General features: G+C 36.2%; 1 long non-coding RNA gene across 1 annotated transcript; it reads right to left on the bottom strand.

Moving 5' to 3' along the window:
- Positions 1-364: 364 nt before the first annotated feature.
- LOC110116264 lies at positions 365-18,021 on the bottom strand. The gene is made up of 2 exons (XR_003700750.1): positions 17,730-18,021; positions 365-697 (listed from the first exon to the last, which is right to left on the bottom strand). It is a non-coding gene; the product is annotated as an uncharacterized LOC110116264 (long non-coding RNA).
- Between the last annotated feature and the right edge of the window lie 747 nt (positions 18,022-18,768).

The raw sequence follows: 18,768 nt of genomic DNA, 5'->3' as shown, positions 1-18,768 counted from the left end.
TTAGGCTTTCGAATTCTTTATAAATTGGGGGTTCCGAACCAAATTTAGATATCCAGAATATGTAAAATAACAGCCAGAGTTTAATATTTCCAGCCTTGTCCATCTTTGAGAGCATTTTCTAATCTGATTAACAGGAAAACTAAGCTTGCATAACAATTTGTTTACTTTCACAAATATAATAAATTTGAGCTCATTGCAGACCATCAAGCATGATAATAATACACCATCTATCAAACAAAACTAAAGACAAATACTAAACTTTATGAAGAAGCTAAGTTCAAAATTGTCGTCACAGCTAGTTATAATAAATTAAGTTTTTTAGAGGTCTAAATATTGAACTTGCAGATACTTTGAAGGTCAAAAGTTTCAATCAGATGACTAGAACTATCATAATTTTCATACTTTGGAGAGTATGTCATTACATCAACATCATCATTAAAAATTAAAGGTGCAATCATTTAGTGTTTGTTACAAGAATTATTATTTTAATTAGCCCCTCCAGCTACACTTTCTTCTGTCCAAAGTGGACAACACAGCAGGAAAAGTTATTACGTCCGGACAAAAAACTGAAAATCCGAACATATACCAAGCAATACCGAGTGCTCGGTATCGAGTATAGGTGACGTTGCACGCTGTTATTGGTCTCTGGACGCGTTTGATGTCCTGACACAATAATTACTCGCACAGCAGACTAAACCTGGAGAAAGAAAGAAGAAGGCAAATCAATAGCATCGCAGATTCCCATTACAAAATAAATTTCTAGCATGCATATATGCTCAACTATATTTCCGAACATTAGGGCTTATTGTTATGCCTAAATTTTAAAATACATTAGTACTTTAATTTTTTACACACACACACATATATATATAACTTTTAATATTGATAATAACCTTACATAAATCTTTTTTTATTAAATTAATAACTTTATCAAAATTAATTCAACATTAGACTCCACAACAACTTGACTATGGCTTCGCTTCGGAACAACTTTTTTACGACTTAAAATAATTTTTTATATAAAAATTAAAATTTATGTACTAGAAAACTGCTTTAAGAAGCAATAAGAAAGTTGTCGACCCATCGATGCTTAGCTCAGTTGGTGGGCCAGTGGGATTGGGAGCTCCCCAACCCGTGCTCGATTCCCTCGAGCGACAGCGCCCCATAGGTGGGGTCCCATTAAGCGCGCGCTAGGTGGTGATCAGGTGTGGGTACCATCTGTAGGTCAACCGAGAGACTAGTGCCACCACCAAGCGCCTCACAAGATGAGGTGGCAGCGGGTTAATACCACCATTCCCACAAAAAAAAAAAAAAAAGCCGGCACAAATTAAGGTTTCGTTTGGGATGTCTTTCTTACTGCTTCGTAAAACAAAAAAAAAAAAAAAAAAAAAAGCCGGCACAAATTAAGGTTTCGTTTGGGATGTCTTTCTTACTGCTTCGTAAAACAACTTTTTTATATAAAAATTAAAATTTGTGCACTAAAAATTTACTTTAAAAAAGACAAAAAAAGTCGTCACAAATGAAGCCTAAGTCAAGAGTTAACATAAAAATCTTCATATCACTCTTACCAAGCATTAATATTAAAGAAGTGATGCCTCACCCATCACTTTGGGTCTCCAATAAACAAATGAAAATAACACCATACACTATTAATAAGAGATACCTTCCCACGAATCTTCATAAATTAATAGAATGATTGAGAAGCTATGCTTCAGCTGCTAGCGGCCAAGCATATAAAACAGTCAGCAAACACATTCATAATGGTCCTCTGACGTGGATCATTGAAGACAAAACGAATAGTTTATTTTTTAATGAAATTTAAATTTAGGAGGGTTTGAATAGCCGTTGGGACCATTTGTAAGCAGCAATCAACAAATCAGAAGAGGTGGTTGACCTGTTTGCAACTACGAATCATTGCAGGGCAAATGGAGCTCACTGCATACTGAATATACATTATCAAACATAAGCAGGGTATGTGTAGGATTATGCAAGTAGTTTTATGTGAGGAATACATAATGAGTACATAGCCATGTATGTGTTCAAGTAATCTATATGTGAAATTATGTTCATAATTCGCATAACCGTGTGACGAATTGTATGCGAGCAGCAAGTTTAAGAGACTCAGGCTTCATTTTGGACAGTTTTTTTATTGCTTTCTAAAGTAGTTTTTCGATATAAAAATTTCTAGTTCAAGAATTTTTTTACTAAAAAGTTGCTTTAGAATGCAGAAAGAAAGTTATCACAAACGAAGCCTTAGAAGATGGCATTGAAGTTAAAAAAAATGCATTAGAAATATATTTATATAAGGGGAAAGGTTAGAATAGCGCCTGTTAGTCCTAAGATAAAGAATGGTTATAAAGAGGAAGCAAAGTAAATGTATGGAAGGTTACCTAATACTAAATAAAGTCTTGCATGATATAGGCAACCTCCTTGCTCCATTGGAAAAGCTCAGCCCAACTCAAAAGAAGCTCAAAAGCTTAAGTGTCGAAAGTTAGATGGATTACTGAAGGATACGTGGTGCATCCTTAGGGTAGTCTAAGGCTTCTCCAATGCTAAAAGGACGGAGAAATTATTACGTGCGGAGTTCGGACTTAGAGTTGTGTCCGGACTCTACGCATTTACTGAGTATTTTACCGCGTAGTAAATACTCAATAAATACATAGTAAATACTCAACAAATATGTAGTAAATACTCAATAAATATGCAAAAAATAAAGAGCAATATAAAAAACTATATTTTGACCAATGTGAATATTTCATTAGAGTCCGGACATGCCTCTAGATCTGGACTCCGCACGTAATAATCTCCCGAAGCACATGCACCATATATACACAAATGATTCCCCAAAGATGGCACGGGCATGCCCAACATTGGCTATGTGAGACTATGAAGTAAGAATATTAAGTTGCCAATAAATCTACAACTCCTAAATAAAATTTGTTTGCCCAAATCCCTAAAAAAAAAAAGAAGGAGATTTCACCTTCTTATCCACGGAACATGTGTAACTTGATATGACTTAGGAACTTAGAAAATCACAGAATATAACCTATTATCTATGTTGAAGGTCATCCTAGAAGATGTTCATAAATACCATGGAACTCATCTTGAGAAATCCAATTCTACTTCATTCTTTTTTTCCCTATTATTTTGTAGCATTTATTGTAAGGAATAAAGAATTAAAAGGAGTCAACTTCTGTTAGATCAGTCCAGCCGGTCCGCACTGGACCGGCCCAAACGCAAAAGAGGTGGGATCTCCGCCTCCTGCGGAGATCAGGCGGTCCAAATGCCCAAGCGGAGCCTTTTAGGAAAATTTTTTAGGGTTTTGAGAGGGAAATTTGAATGTATGGACTGTTTAGGAATTTCCTTTTGATTTGCATGCATTAAATAGTTGATTTTCCTAGGGTTATGGCATCTTGAATTTGGCTGAAATTTGAGATCACTTAGATTTAGGTTTTTTTTAGGCTCTAGCGGCTAGAGATTTGGGAGAGATCGATCCTCCTCTCGAATAGAGGATCAATTGTATCTTGCTATTTTCCGTTTCTTTTTCATCATATAATACAAATTATCTACTATTTTTGTAGATTTGTGTGGATTTTGGTAGAGAATTCTCGTTGTTTTCAAAAGATTGTTAGGAAATACTTGAGATCTACAAGTACTTCCTATCAAATTGGTATCAGAGCACGTCGATCGAAGGGGAACCAATGGCCGGAAGGAAAGTGGAAGTTTTGGATGGAGAACTTGGGCAACTCAAAGCAGATTTTGAGGAAAATATGGCTTATTTGCAAAGTTAAATTTCAACCGTCAACGAAAAGATGGAGGAAAAGTTCGCCTTGGTGTAAGACATATTAAAGAAATTACTTGAAACCAAAATCAAATCAGTGACATTAGAAGCAAAGGAAACTACCGGCGGCCATGGAAGAGATGGGAGCCCTAACACGTCTAGGGGAAGGGAAAAGCCAAACGTGGAGATCCTGGAGGGAGAAGATGAAATGCCTTCCCTAAAACCACTTTTTAGGGAGGAGATGAGCATTGGCCACGCAAGAAAGGATGCTGAATTTGTAAGGCAAGGGGATGATTTCTATCACCGGGGTGCTGATTTTGAAAGAAGAAGAGGGGATTTTGATGAATGGTTTGGGTATGATCGCCAGAGGGAAGATCGTGAGAATTGGGGAGCATCTCTGCTTAAATACTAATAATAGATTAAATACTAATGAGGGAGAAAGATATATGTATAAGTTAGTCAAACAAAGAGATAGGAGTAGTAAGGATTTAGTTCTAGTGAAGTGTATTAAGGAGGAAGATTAAAAAATACTTTTCTTAGAATATGATATTCAACAAAGGTGGATGAGATATTTTGCTAAACTTTTTAATGAAGATTGTGAAAATAAGATTGACTATAGTGACCTTAGCACCCTAAATGAAAATAAAGATTTCTGTTTTTATTAACGTATTAGTAAAACTAAAGTTAGAGAGGCTTTAAATAAAATGAAAGGTGGAAAAGCTATTGGACCTGATGATATTCCAATAGAGGTGTGGAAATGCTTAGGAGATGAATGGATTTCTTGGATTACTAAACTTTTTAATACTATTTTGAAGAATAAAAAGATGTCAGATGAGTGGAGAATGAGTGTGTTAATTCCTATTTTTAAGAATAAAGGTGATGCACAGGATTGTATGAATTATAGAGGTATTTAAGTTAATGTGTCATACTTTAAAACTATGGGAGCGAGTTATGGAGCATAGGTTGCGGCGTGATACTAATATTTCTCAAAATCAATTTGGATTCATGCGGGGTAGGTCGACTATGGAAGCCATACATTTATTAAGAGGTTTGATGGAGAAATATAGAGAAAATAAGGAGGATCTACATATGATATTTATTGATTTAGAAAAAAGCATATGATAAAGTTCCAAGAGAAGTGCTATGGAGAGTTCTTGAAAAGAAAGGAGTCAATAATGCTTATATTCAAATCATTAAAGATATGTATGCATGAGCTATTACTTGTGTTCAAACACAAGGTGGTTTGACCAAGTATTTCCCTATTTCGGTTGGGTTACATCAAGGATCAGCCTTAAGCCCATATCTATTTGCTTTAGTCATGGATGTTCTCACTAGACATTTGCAAGATGATGTACCTTGGTGTATGCTTTTTGCTGATGATATTCTTCTTGTTAACAAGACTAGAGAGGGAGTTGAAGGTAAACTTGAATTATGGAGGTCAACCTTAGAGTCTAAAGGTTTTCGCTTGAGTAGATCTAAAACGGAATATATGGAGTGCAATTTTAGTAGTAATAGACCTAGTGAGGGGATTGTGACTTTGGGCGATCAAGTCATTAATAAGAGTACACGTTTTAGATATCTTGGATCTATTGTTCAGAGTGATGGTGAAATAGATGGGGATATTATCAGCAGAATTCAAGTTGGATGGTTGAAGTGGAGGAATGCATCGGGCTTGTTATGTGATAGAAATGTACCCCTCAAACTTAAGGGAAAATTCTATAAGATGGTAGTGAGGCCTGCAATGCTTTATGGTGCCGAATGTTGGCCATTAAAAGAGAAGCATAATACTAAGTTAAGTGTTACAGAGATGAGGATGCTCAGGTGGATGAGTGGCTTTACCCTTGGAGACAAGATACGAAATGAGCATATACGTGAAAAGGTTGGAGTAGCTCCAATAGAAGATAAGATTAGAGAAAGTCGCCTTAGATGGTTTGGTCACATAAAACGGCGGCCTTGCGATGACCCGGTTAGGAGAGTAGAGGTATTAGATTTGACTTATGTTAAGAAAGGTAGGGGTAGACCTAAAAAGACCTGGTTAGAAAATATTAGGAATGACCTTTCTTTATTAGATTTAAACAAGAATTTGACTTTTAATAGGACACAATGAAGAAAAAGGATTCATGTAGCCGACCCCAGTATTGGAATAAGGCTGATATGTTGTGTGTTGTTGTACACTTGAACCTATAAGAATGCTAGTAATTGTAGCTTTTTAAAAAAATACCTTCATCATCACACCGACTTCAAACGACTTTATCCAAATTTTTGTTTAATTTGGAATTTCTCATATTTAATTCATTCTTGCATAGTGATTTTTACAAGGAAATATATACCATATCTACGCTCCATTTGTTATCCATCACAGCTAAATGAGTATAACAGAACAAATTAATTCTAGATAGAAATATCCATATCAAAGCATCAAATTTAATTCATGAATCAAATGAAGAAAATAGGTTTCTCTAAATTGTCGCAACTACAACTCGCTTAACCATGTTCTCCGAATAAGACATCATATGCATTAAAATGAAAAAACTTATAGGCTTCATTTCATATTATCTAACGATACTAGTTATTGTACCATTTAATACCTAGGATCTGCCTAGCATAAACACCAAATGGACAACCATGAAACACTATAATATGATATCAACTTTCCAATTTCTACATTTTACTGCACTTTTATGTTCAAATCTCTCAATAATTGCATCATTCATATTCATGGGCTTCGGCTCCTTGTAATCATATTCCTTTGGATAGAAATCAAACCGTTCAACTCTCAGTAATAAGAGTAAAGAATCTTTTGATTCCCTGATACAGTCTATATAATCAATCTCAATATCAGGTTGGAACTTCCTTTTATTTTATGATATGGGTTACCAACATACTCTTCAATAGTCAAGATATTATCTCTCATGTGCACGAATCTAGCGTGCCCTTCTCTAATTATCAAGAGACAGTTAACGAACAAAACAACATCATGCGTATGCCTTATCCCCAGAAGTAGAAATCAGGCTCTCACGTGTGCCTGAAGTCAAAAAAGAGAACCATGCCCAACATGTAGTAGACCAGAGCATAATTCTTGAATCACTACAGAAAAAAAAACAGCAAAAGCAGAAAAAGAGTAGGAAAAAATACATGTTAATTATTCTTAATTGAAGAGAATTTTTCAGACACTTCATTAAAGTCTAAACTATATATATTATATATTAATATTATATATACACACAACACAAATAAAATAAAAATTAGCTAACCAAGGACACAAAAGTTAAGAAAACTCCTAAAAATCACGTTCAGTTTAGAAAAAATAAGAAAATAGAACACTTTAAAACTGATAAATTGAATCACAAATACTAACATCTCCTAACCAAAGACTCTTTAATTTTCTTTTCATACACCAATTTTTGTGTAAGCAACCAAAATTTCCTTCTTTGCTTTTTCTTTCCCTCTTTTTTTCCTTGACTTTTCCTCTCTTTTCCTGGGCAAATTATTGCATCCGGTCACCGGACGGGAGATAGGTCCGGATATTATAAAAATATTATTTCAATTAAGGCTGTCAAAAGCGCAGGGTATAGCGCAATCAAAGCGCACCTAAAGCGCAGTCAATAGCGCAGGTGGTGCATGTTTTATTGAATGTCCGAACCTATTCACGCGTCCATGAACCGGATGCAATAATTCCCTTTTCCTGCATGTGCTGCAGCACCCGAGCCCAGCAAACTTCCACCTGCTATGGCCTGCTACCTTTCCACTCCAGTTTGGGCTTTCGATAAGGGGATATCCAAGGGATTTGCTATATATTATATATATTATATCGAGTTTTATATCAATTGGATCCATGCCTATATAACTATACCGCCTCCACTGCTCCTGAATTTCGGGAAATACCTCTGCTTAAGTAAATAGTTCAATGTTGCAGTCACTATGTAAACTTAGAAAATTTTGATTAAATTGTAATGTGATTTTATAACCTAATATAAGACTACAATATATATATATATATTAGTTTTAATATCAATTGGAATCCATCGCCTATAATATACCGCCTCCACTGCTCCTGGAAATTTCGGGAAAACACATCGGCTTTAGTACAGCAATAGTTCAATGTTGGCAGTACTATGTAAACATTTAGAAAATTTTGATTAAATTGCTAAGTGATTTTATAACCTAATATAAGTACATTAATAGTAAAAAAAAAAAAAAAAAATAATAAAAATTTGCATTATTATATATAATTATTATATCAGAAGTGAAATACGAAATGAAAATATAAAATTATAAAAATGATTCTGCAATATCTTAGATGCATAAGAAGAGCAAGGAAAAAATACTTTGGCGAGGAATTTTATACTCATTTTTGAATAATTTCGGTCTACTGGTTGCACAATTTTATCATGGGACTTTCATTAAATCCCCCCCCCCATGTTCCTTTCTAAAACTTTCACATTAAGTTTAATTATCTATTTATCAATAAATTTTCTATAATTCATTATATATGTACAAACTCATTTGAGTGCAATTTTGAATTATCATATTGTCAATAAGATATTGCTACCATAATCCCTCTTATAAAATCACAACTCAATTTCTCCATTTTTTGACTAACAATAACCTTTTTTTCCAAAAATACTTAGATCAATATAAAATAAAAAAAAAATCATTATAATTTAATTAAATTTACCTTTTTGAGTCTACATACTATTTGATTATCACATAGTACTCATGAGATACTTATTGATTTTAATGACATAATCTTAACTCTGGACATTACATCTCCGTTTATATTTTCATTTTCAAGCACAATAGACATAAATACTTAAACTCATCACACATGGGTATCACCTGATCTTTACCAAAGCTGAAGAATTATTATTAGTTTTAGACCAAAGAAAATTAAATATCATATACTCAAACTTATTTCAATTACTTTTAATTCTCTTATGTTCTAAATATTTCATCCATTATGGCTTGCTTCAACAGGGCTAAATTATATAAATAATGTAAAGCACAAATAAAATTCACCAAGATACCTCACTTTGCATAGATGTTGTAGGCATCTCATGAATAATACAAATTTAATATTAATCATGAACGTAATCATACTATTATTAAAATACTTTCATCCACTCCATAACTAGAAGAAAGGGAAAATGATAGAAACTTTTTTTTTTGGAAAATGATATTTTTATTAACATTCTTTAAATGCCCCCATCCACTCCTAATCTTTCTCTCCCATTTCCTTCTCTTCTCTCATATATGTCTATTCTCGTACCCATAATGTAGCAAGTGTAAAGCCACTCATCAACTAAATATCCTCATCTCTGCAACATGTAACTTCATTTTACGCTTCTCTTTTAATGGCCAATATTCTATGCTATATAGTATTACAGGTCTCACCACCATCTTATAAAATTTTCTCTTAAGTTCGAGAGGTACATTTCTATGCCAAAACAAACTCGATGCATTCCTCTACTTCAACCATACAACCTGAATTCTACTAATAATATTTCCATATATTTCACAATCGTTTTGAACAATATATTCAATATATCTTAAACGTGCACTATTTTAAAATGACTTGATCACCCAATGTCACAATCCCACCATTAGATCTATTTACTAAAATTACTCTCCATGTGAAAACCCGAAAAATGCCGTTTTAGACCTCGCACGCTTTTCAAAATGCCGCGACAAGTTTTAAGTGAAAAAATTCAATGTTGTCGGATTTCGACGGGATTAATTTTATAAAATTCTACGCAAAATTCTAAGAAATTTCTACGCAAAATTCTAAGAAATTTGGTATATAAAACTTATATTTGATTTTGCTTAATTTAGGAAATAAAAATTTGAGAAGTCTCTTAATACCCAAAGTACCCCTAATGTTTATGCAAGCATGGGTTGTTTAAGTGAGGGCATAGAGGTCTTTTGGCATTTTCCCTTCCTCTCTATTAAGCAAACCGAGCCTCCCCCTCTCATATCACGCACGGTTTGGCCGAACGAAAGAGGCGCGCGGAAGGGAGAAGGCGGAAGCACGCGAGGTGAAGGGCGGCTGCTCCGGCGAGTTTTCCGGCGAAGAAAGATAGGGAAATTGTAGAGGAGAATAAGAGGAAGATTAAGGTATGCTTTACTTATGTATTCCTCCTTTCCTCTCAAAGTTTTCTTAAAATGAAAATCTAGGGTTTGAGGGGAAACTTTGTTTTTCTTTAAGAAAATGTTAGGATATGTATAAGAGATGATCTTGTGCATAAGAATGATGTTTTTCTTAAAAAAAAGAAATTAATACTTATAGGTGTTTAATTGTGGTGACATCGAGGGAAGAAGGACTAGCAAGAAATCAGATTCCAAACTTCTGTAAGTATACATGATTCTTTATTACAGTAATATTTTTGTTTCTCTCCAGTTCTTTGTTTGAAAGTTCCAACATGTTCATGCAATCTTTATGATTAATTTTAGATCATGATTTTACTACTCTGTTCAAATGATTGATCATGCAAAGTTTATACTATATTTTATGACATTATATGATAAAGATTATGTAATTTATGAGATGAAAAGATATGATACGATATGAATATTATTTGAATGCTTGTATGTGCATGTTGAAAGGATGGAGTTCACCCCCTTATGGTACTAGCTGGGGACGCTGTACTCGTGCACGATAAAATGGTAAAGGATATGGAAAAGGAAAATGGTAAATGAGTACCTTTATGGTACAGACGGTGACTCCTGTGACGGTTGTATTATATACGAAAAGTGAAAGTTAAATATATTGATATGAATATGGAAAGGAAAATGAAAGATATGGTTTATGATATGATATGTTTAATGTCATGTTAGTATGAAATCATTTTTTGTTATGTTCATATGAAATTGACATCCAGCATATTATACAGTTGCCTTGTTTACTATAGTTTAGAATTGTGTATTACTTACTGAGCTTTAGCTTAATGTTAGTTGTTAACATTTTCAGGTAAGCTTAAATTAATCAAATGAGTAGAAGGGGTGGCAATGTTTATCGTAGGGGAGGAGCTCCGGAAGAAAGGTAAGGATGAAGAATATGTCTGCTTATATGTTTATGTTATTTCAAACTTTATTGTTATAGTGGCTCTTTCAAAATATTTTGGAGATTTATTTAGGAAATTGATAGATTTAGGAATTAGATACTTGACCTACCGTCCGACCTCTGTTCCCGCCTCGCCTACGCGAGCTCACCGGGCCGGGTCGTGACACTCCATGTATTCAGTTTTAGGACTACCTCTGTCTTTCTTAATATAGGCTGAATCTAATACTTCTACTCTCTTAACCGGGTTATCAAAACGCCGATGTTTTATGTGGCAAAGCATCTAATGCAACTCTCTCAAATCTTATCCGCCACTGGAGCTACTCTACCCTCTTCACGTGTATACTCATTTCACATTCTATCTCTAAGAGTAAAGCCACTCATTCACCTTAGCAACATCATCTTTGCAACACTTAATTTTATGCTTCTCTTTTAAATGCCAACATTATACGCCATAAAGCATTACAGTTCTCACCAGCATCTTATAGATTTTTTTTCTTAAATTTGCGGAGTATTTTTCTATCACACAACAAACCTGATGCATTCCTCTACTTCAACCATCCAACTTGAATTATACTAATAATATATCCATCTATTTCAACATCACTTTGAACAATAGACATGAGATATTTAAAACATGAAGTCTTTTTAATGGCTTAATCGCCCAAAGTCAAAATCCCCCCACTAGACTTACTACTACTAAAATTACACTTCATATATTCGATTTTAGATCTACTTGAATAAAAACCTTTAGACTCTAAGGTTAAAACAATTAAAATCACCAAAAATAATCCAAGATTCTCTAACGTAATGAGATAGTTCAACAAGAAACTGCCACAAAGCTTTCCTACCAAAAATCTCATTGCCAGCATAAGCAAAAGTAATCACGACTTTAGTACCAGAGGATGTGTTTGATTGACCATGAATATATTGAGGGTGAACTTGAAAATAATTAAAGTACATAGTTGCAGGATTTTATTCAACCCAAATATAACCATGAGGAAAAATCTGAAATTACTACAACTTCCCTTAATAGAAAAAAAAAATGAATTGCTTGGAATTAAGAGAGCCATTAATACTGTCAAATTTGAGTTTAGTTTCAAGAAAACATAAAACACCAACCTTAAAGTCAACAAACATATTCTTACAATCTATAACACAATTATCGATGTTAAAACTCCTAACATTTCAATTTAGAATGTTGGGGAAAATCATTATTATTAATCATTGGAGGTTGAAGGGGGCCCTCTTTCTGTTTAATTTTCCTCCCCTTAGGAACTGTGGAGATAGTATTTAAAAGAATTTTAAAGCCCAAAGTTATATGTAAAAGCCTATGTTTCTTTGTTGGGAGTGGCCAGCAAGGCGGATTGTAATTGGAAGGTGGACTGCTCAAAGAGAGAGGTGGAGGAAGAGACAGCATCATTGTCAAGAATAGTAGTGGTGTGAATAGCAAGATCCACTTCCACATTAGTCACATTAGGAGCATCATTTGGCAGATTTCTCCAACGAGGTCAGAAGAGCTAGCTGAGGGAGAATAAATGGCTAGAAAATTCATATCAGAGTTGATAGAAAGGTTTAAGGGGTTGGGGATGGGTTGTTGGAAGATTGATTGATAGAAAGGTTTAAGGGGTTGGGATTGGGTTGTTGGAAGATTGATTAATATTAGCCAAGTATTACATGACAAACAAGCATAAGGTTTTCACTCATAGATAATAGAGATGCATATATCTTTACCCCTAATGTTAATTTAAATTTCATTAGGTCAGATAGAGGTAATAGAGATCTGTATGCTAACACAAGCATAAGTAAAATGAGAGCAATTCGCTATTAAGGGATCAACAATAAAGAGGCATGCCTATCATACTAGATATTTTAGAGATTCCAACCTTAGTCCAACAACAACAACAAACAGGTAGATTTGGGAGTATAAGCCAAATCAAAATCTCTTTTAATTCCTCCTTAATGAGAACAAACTCAAGATTCCATCTTTTAAAAATGAAAGGACTCCCATTAAGGAATTAAGGCCCTCAGTTAAGCACCATATCTAAGTCTTCAAGGCATTAAAAAATTTTAAAAAAAAATCATATGACAAGGAAAGAAGGTCAAAGGAGCCTTTCAATTTCCATAATCTTTAACTAAAAGTAAGAGATTACAGTAAAAGGGACACTTGCCAATATCACATCCCACAAGCACTGAGTACCAGTCAAGAGAACCTTCAGTAGGCGGTATGAAACGCAGTGCAAACTTGTTGGTGAGGGAGGCATACGTGATGAGTAATCCTTTCCATTTCATAGTAGGACGGGTATGGGATAGATGAGAGGCAAATCTACCATTTAAATCTGAGAAATTTAATAAAACCATAACAAAATAAACTGGTGAATACACAAAAAGGCCAGGGAAGCAAAGAGGAGGCGAAACAAAAAAATAGGAGTTAAATTCCTGCGGGAAGTGAGAGGTGAGGTGCAAGAGAAAAAACCAAACCCTAATTAGAATGTTGAATGCATTAATTATGTATTTGGAATTCCTTTTTTATAATGATAATTTATAGCTTTTGAATGATAAAATCCTATGGAGAGACTAATTCTCTTGTAGTTAGAGCTTGGTGACCTGACTTAACCATCATTGATAAGAAGTGACTAGTTATCTTTGTGCTTATTGCTACTCTTCTCAAATCCTCTAACAAACCTTCCGGACAACATCACCTAGACCCTAGTCACTCTCAAAACAAACTATCCTCAACCCAAGGTAACAAAATCACATCAAACCCTTCTAAAAGTTGTCAGCTTTGAAGAGGTGCACCCATACCAGGTCTTGTTCCCCATTTCTCCATACGCTCTTAAATCTTATAAAACTCCACCAAAAGCTCCAAATTACACCTTTATATCCTAACCTAGGCCTCCATATACATTTTCATTCATTTAGGTTTTATAAAACTTATTCCTTAAATAGCAAAACCAAAAAAGCCTAAACTAAGTTTGTCTTGATTACCTCTCTAAAAATCTTATCATTCTACCATAAATTCTAGTTCATACCTTCACATCCTAAAGAAATCATCCACAGCCATTTCCAGCTACCAACCCACTTTTAAGACCTTTCACCACTATCATGAAAGTTGAAAGCAATTCATGGAAGACTTGGTTATGATTAACTACTATGGAAATATTATGAATGGATGTTCACACAGTATCTTTCAAAGTTAGGTGTGAAGCTGAACAAATTTTATTCGCAATTATTCAAAAGATTTAACATTATGATGCGGGCCACTGCCGACGCCGACCGGCAGAGGGAGGGCTGGCTACCCCGCGGCGCGCGGAAACAGCCGGAACGGGCGCCGCACCGGCGCGCCCGTTTGATCCGCCGAAGCAAGGACGCGGAGCAGGACGGGGCCGTTCGGCTTGAGCGGAACCGGTCCATTTTTGGACCGGTTTGGCTCAGGTCTAGCCTGAGCTGGGCGGTTCAGTTTGGGCAGCCCACTAGTGGGTTTGGTTGGGTCTTTTGCTTGCTTTAAGTAGGGATTGAGGGGGGATTTCTAGGGGGATGCATTTGGAGTTTTCTCTTAGCCTCTAAGTTTCCTTCTCTTGTTTTTCTAGGGTTTGTAGTGGGAGACCTTGTCCTTCTCGAAGTGGACAAATTGTATCTTTCTTTTGTGTTGAACTTGCTTCCCTTTCAATACTAAATGGATTCCCTTCTCTTTTTTATGATTGTGCTCTAATTTTGAGAGTTTTCCTTCAAAGTTTTGGAGGGTTTGTGCCCTAATCCGAAAATCATCAAAGTGCACAACTCTAAGGATTTTACCGTGGAAAATATTTGCTTTTGATCTTGTTTTGTTCCTCTCATGCTCATTTGAGAGAAATTAGGGCAAAATCGAATTGGTGAAACCCTAGGGCGTATCACATTACTTCACAATGGCAAGTCACAACACTATTTTCAAAAAGAATAAAGAATTCTAACAACATGTTGGAGGATATCACTTTGTCATGAAAAATGACAAAAATCAATATAATTTAAAGTCAGTATGAATAATCATCTCTCCTTTCATGTTCTCTTTATAAACACCATACAAAGGGTAAAACCCAAACATGCCATTTGCAAGTGCTAATTTAAAAAAAAAAAATCCTTTGAGCAAATAAATTACAAGAGATGTAATTGTACGAATACGAATAGTTGAGACATATCATGGGGAGTTTCACAAATGTACACATATACTATAGCCGTGCTTCTTTTGCAATCAAACATGCTTCGGACAAAAAGTTACAACATTTTAATGTCATTCATTCACCATAAGTCATAACGGTGGAAAGATGACGAGTGAAATCCGTATGTATGCTTACAACTAAAACATTTTTCTATGCCGAAACACTTGACAAAGAAATCGATTAAATAAAGGCCAAATATGAGTGCATGATGTATGTAAACATGTGAGATACTTGCAAATTTGGTGGATAATCATAAGAAGTGTCATAAATGAAAACAACCTTCAAATTTCACATTTTCGGTTTTCACATAATAGTAATTCTAACTCGCAACGTAAACAAGCATCCTCATACAGTTTTTGACATTCAATCTTACTAAAAAAAATTTTTTCTCAAATAATAATTTATTCCCTCTACTTGCTATCAAATAAATAATTGGAAACAAGTCGGAGGATATGAAGACAAAATTATTGAATTTTAATTTATCACAATAGTCTTGTCACACAAAGGAATATTCACTTTAAGTAATACATTTCAAATTTTATATGTTTTTAGGTAAAGTTGGTGGGAATATTTTTGTTTAACACAAGGGATATCTTTACATTAGATTTCAGCACTGTTGCGTCCTAGAATATTCGCGGCGGTAGAGAAATATAAATTTTAACGTCTTAGCTTTGTACGAAGATCCAGCACACATACAGATAAAGAGAGGGTGGAGTATTCATAGGAGACACCAAGATTTTTATGTGGAAAACCCAAAAAAGGGGAAAAACGGGGTCTCGCCCAGTTTGAATGAATCCACTATTATTTGCAGTCGATCACAAATGAGGTCCTTCCTTGGGGGAAGGTCTTGGCTTGATGTAACAAATATAAATCATATTGAGTGTGTTACATGGTGGAAATAAGAAGAATCACTATTAATACATCTATTTGGTCGGTAGAATCATAGTCGGCGGGCGACGAATGTTAGAAAGACTGTTGTCCGACAATGGATGTCGGAAGGACCGTAGTCGGCAGGCTACAATAGTCAGAAAGATTGTTGTCTGGTAAAAGAGATCAGAAGGACCTTAGTCGGCTAACGACGGAGGTCGGAAGTTCGGTGATGGTCGGAAGCTCGGCGTCGAGTAGAAGTCCGACGAAAGTCTGGCGACTGGCAGAAGTCCGACGACGGGCAGAAGTCTGACGACGGGCAAAAGTCTGTCGTAGGGTAAAAATCTGGCGATGGGCGAAAGTTTTGCGTCGGGAAGAAGTCCGGTGAAAGTCTGGAGACGGGCAGATGTCCGACGTCGGGCAGAAGTCCAGCGACGGACAGAAGTCCGACGTCGGGTAGAAATCCAACGAAGGGCAGAAGTTTGACGTCGGGTAAAAGTCCAACGAAAGTCCAACGACGGGAAAAGTCCGGCGATTGGGCAGAAATCCGGCAACTAGCAGAAGTTTAGAGTCGGGTAGAAGTCCGACAACGGGCAAAAGTCTGACGCCGGACAGAAGTCCGGTGTCTGGTAGAAATCCGGTGACGGGTTGAAGTTTAGTGTCAAGTAGAAGTCCTATGAAAGTCCAGCGACGGGAAGAAGTCCGGCGATTGGCAGAAGTCCGGCGTCGGGTAGAAATTCTACGATGGGTGGAAGTTTGGCGTCGGGTAGAAGTCCAACGAAATTCCGGCGACAGGTAGAAGTCCAGAGATGGGAAGAAATTCGGCTGCGGGCAGAAATCCAGCATCAATCGGCTGCCAGGTGAAAGTCCAACGGTGGTCAAGGAGTCTCTTCCTTCTCTTCATTTTCTTCTTATTTTTTTTCTTACTTCCTTGCTTAATTCTAGCGTCAGTTGGATATCGTCAGAACTTCGGCGTTGGTCGGCTAATAGGTGGAAGTCTGGCGGTGGTCGAGGAAGAGTCTCTTCCTTTTCTTCTTGCTTCCTTGCTTCATTTTCTTCTCTTCTTGCATGGGCCTCTTTCTTCCCCCCTTTCGGGGCCTCCTTTTATGAGAAATGAGGGATCTATTTATAGTTTTCTGAAAGTGGCATGACCAATAAATAGGAGAAAAATCATGGATAAATTGGGAGTGGTTTGAATGGACGGCCGATGTTAAATCTCTTGATCGTGGATCGTTTATTGAGCATTTGAATGTCTTAATGATATCAAAATTCGGCGATCTTAGGCTTGTTGGATTCATCTCGTCGAACCGCTCGATTCGAATATAAGAATGTCATGTTTGGAAACTGTTTGGTAATCCAAATAATGGTTTGAACCTTTCGAATGTGCTTCGAGTTTTTGATTTGGACCCATTTGAGCTCGGATTGAGTTGAATTTTGTGTCGTTGGGTTCATATTTCTAAGACGTTCAGATCAACTGTAAGTTTGCTGAAATTGGAGTTCAAACGGTCTCCAAATTAATTGTTAAAGTTTCCAACTTGATTTTTGCCTCGAGATTTTTGCTTGATGAAGAAAAATTTTAAATGATATTTCAAGCATAAACAAAAGCATTTTGCTAAGGCCTTTTGTAGTGCAACTAGCATGCAATACATATGTAAAATGAGAGAAGAGCAAGTTTCATACACTAACATTTTCTTTACAATTTTTTTTTAGATAATGAAATAGGAAGGAGAAGGAGAATGAGGAAGATGAGGAGAAGAAGAGAATGTAGAGGGGAAAAGAGAAGAAAATAGAGAAGGAAAACAAGAAGAGGATCAGAGGAAGAAGTTACCTGAACACTAGAGAGGGCGGGGTCGGCTTGCTTCACGCGAGAGAAGGGCGACGGGTCGTGCGTCTCTGTCCAGTAGAAAGAGCTGGAGGGGGAGAGGGAAGAATGCGGCTGACTCGGGAGGTTGGGTCGTAGGTGAGGTCGCTGGTCGGTGCGTCTGGCTCGATCCGACAGAGAGGGATGAGGAGGAAGGACCTCGGCTAGGGCAAGAGTTTGAGAGAGGGGCCGCCTTCGTCTGGGTCGGTTCGGGTAAGAGAGACGAAGGAGGATGCACGGGCTGGAGATGGAATCCGATGGAGAAGAGGGGTTTCGGCTTGCCTTGAAAACACATTTAAATTAACTTAGAAGAGAATTGGAATTTAGCTTAAGCCAATTACGCTGGCTTGGGTCAAATCTGAATCAGCCCCGCAATCAATTTGAATCAAATGGAGTAAATCTGGTCAAATCGGGGTCGACATGGCTGATATGTGTTGATCGAAATCGATCGAGTGTAGTGGAGTCAAATTCAACTTGATCCGAGTCAATTTGAACTTCGTATGATTTGATTAATGCAATTTTAATGAAATCAAGTTCAAATTGAAAACTTGAATTTAACTCGTCGTGGCTCAATCGAGTCGATCAAGCACAGTTGAGCCCACCCAGGCTCTAATACTACTCAATTGAGGAGGAATATGCACGCTTGAGAGCCCAAGTGTGAAAAACGAGATCAACACATTAGACTATGAAGTTGTTGGTTGTTTGATAGAGCTTGGCAAGAGATGGGTTTGCAGGTTTCCATAGGGTTTTGAAAACTAGACCTACCGACAATTCGGCTAGGTTCGAAAACCGGATTCGCATTGAGCTGTCGGTTTGATCGAAAAAAACCATTGAAGTAGGAAGTTCTTGTATTCCGAGAATATTGGATAATTTCCTTTGTTTTTCCTAAACTAGAGAATGTCTAAGAGATCAATAATGGCTATTTTGTTATTTTTGGTCTGTAATATGTCATCTACAAAAATGAGTAGATATATTACAATATTAGTGCTAATTATATATATATATA

This window comes from Dendrobium catenatum, unplaced genomic scaffold (genome assembly GCF_001605985.2).
Source record: "Dendrobium catenatum unplaced genomic scaffold, ASM160598v2 fragScaff_scaffold_601, whole genome shotgun sequence".
NCBI lineage: Eukaryota > Viridiplantae > Streptophyta > Magnoliopsida > Asparagales > Orchidaceae > Dendrobium > Dendrobium catenatum.
This window is presented reverse-complemented; position numbering and strand designations above follow the sequence as displayed.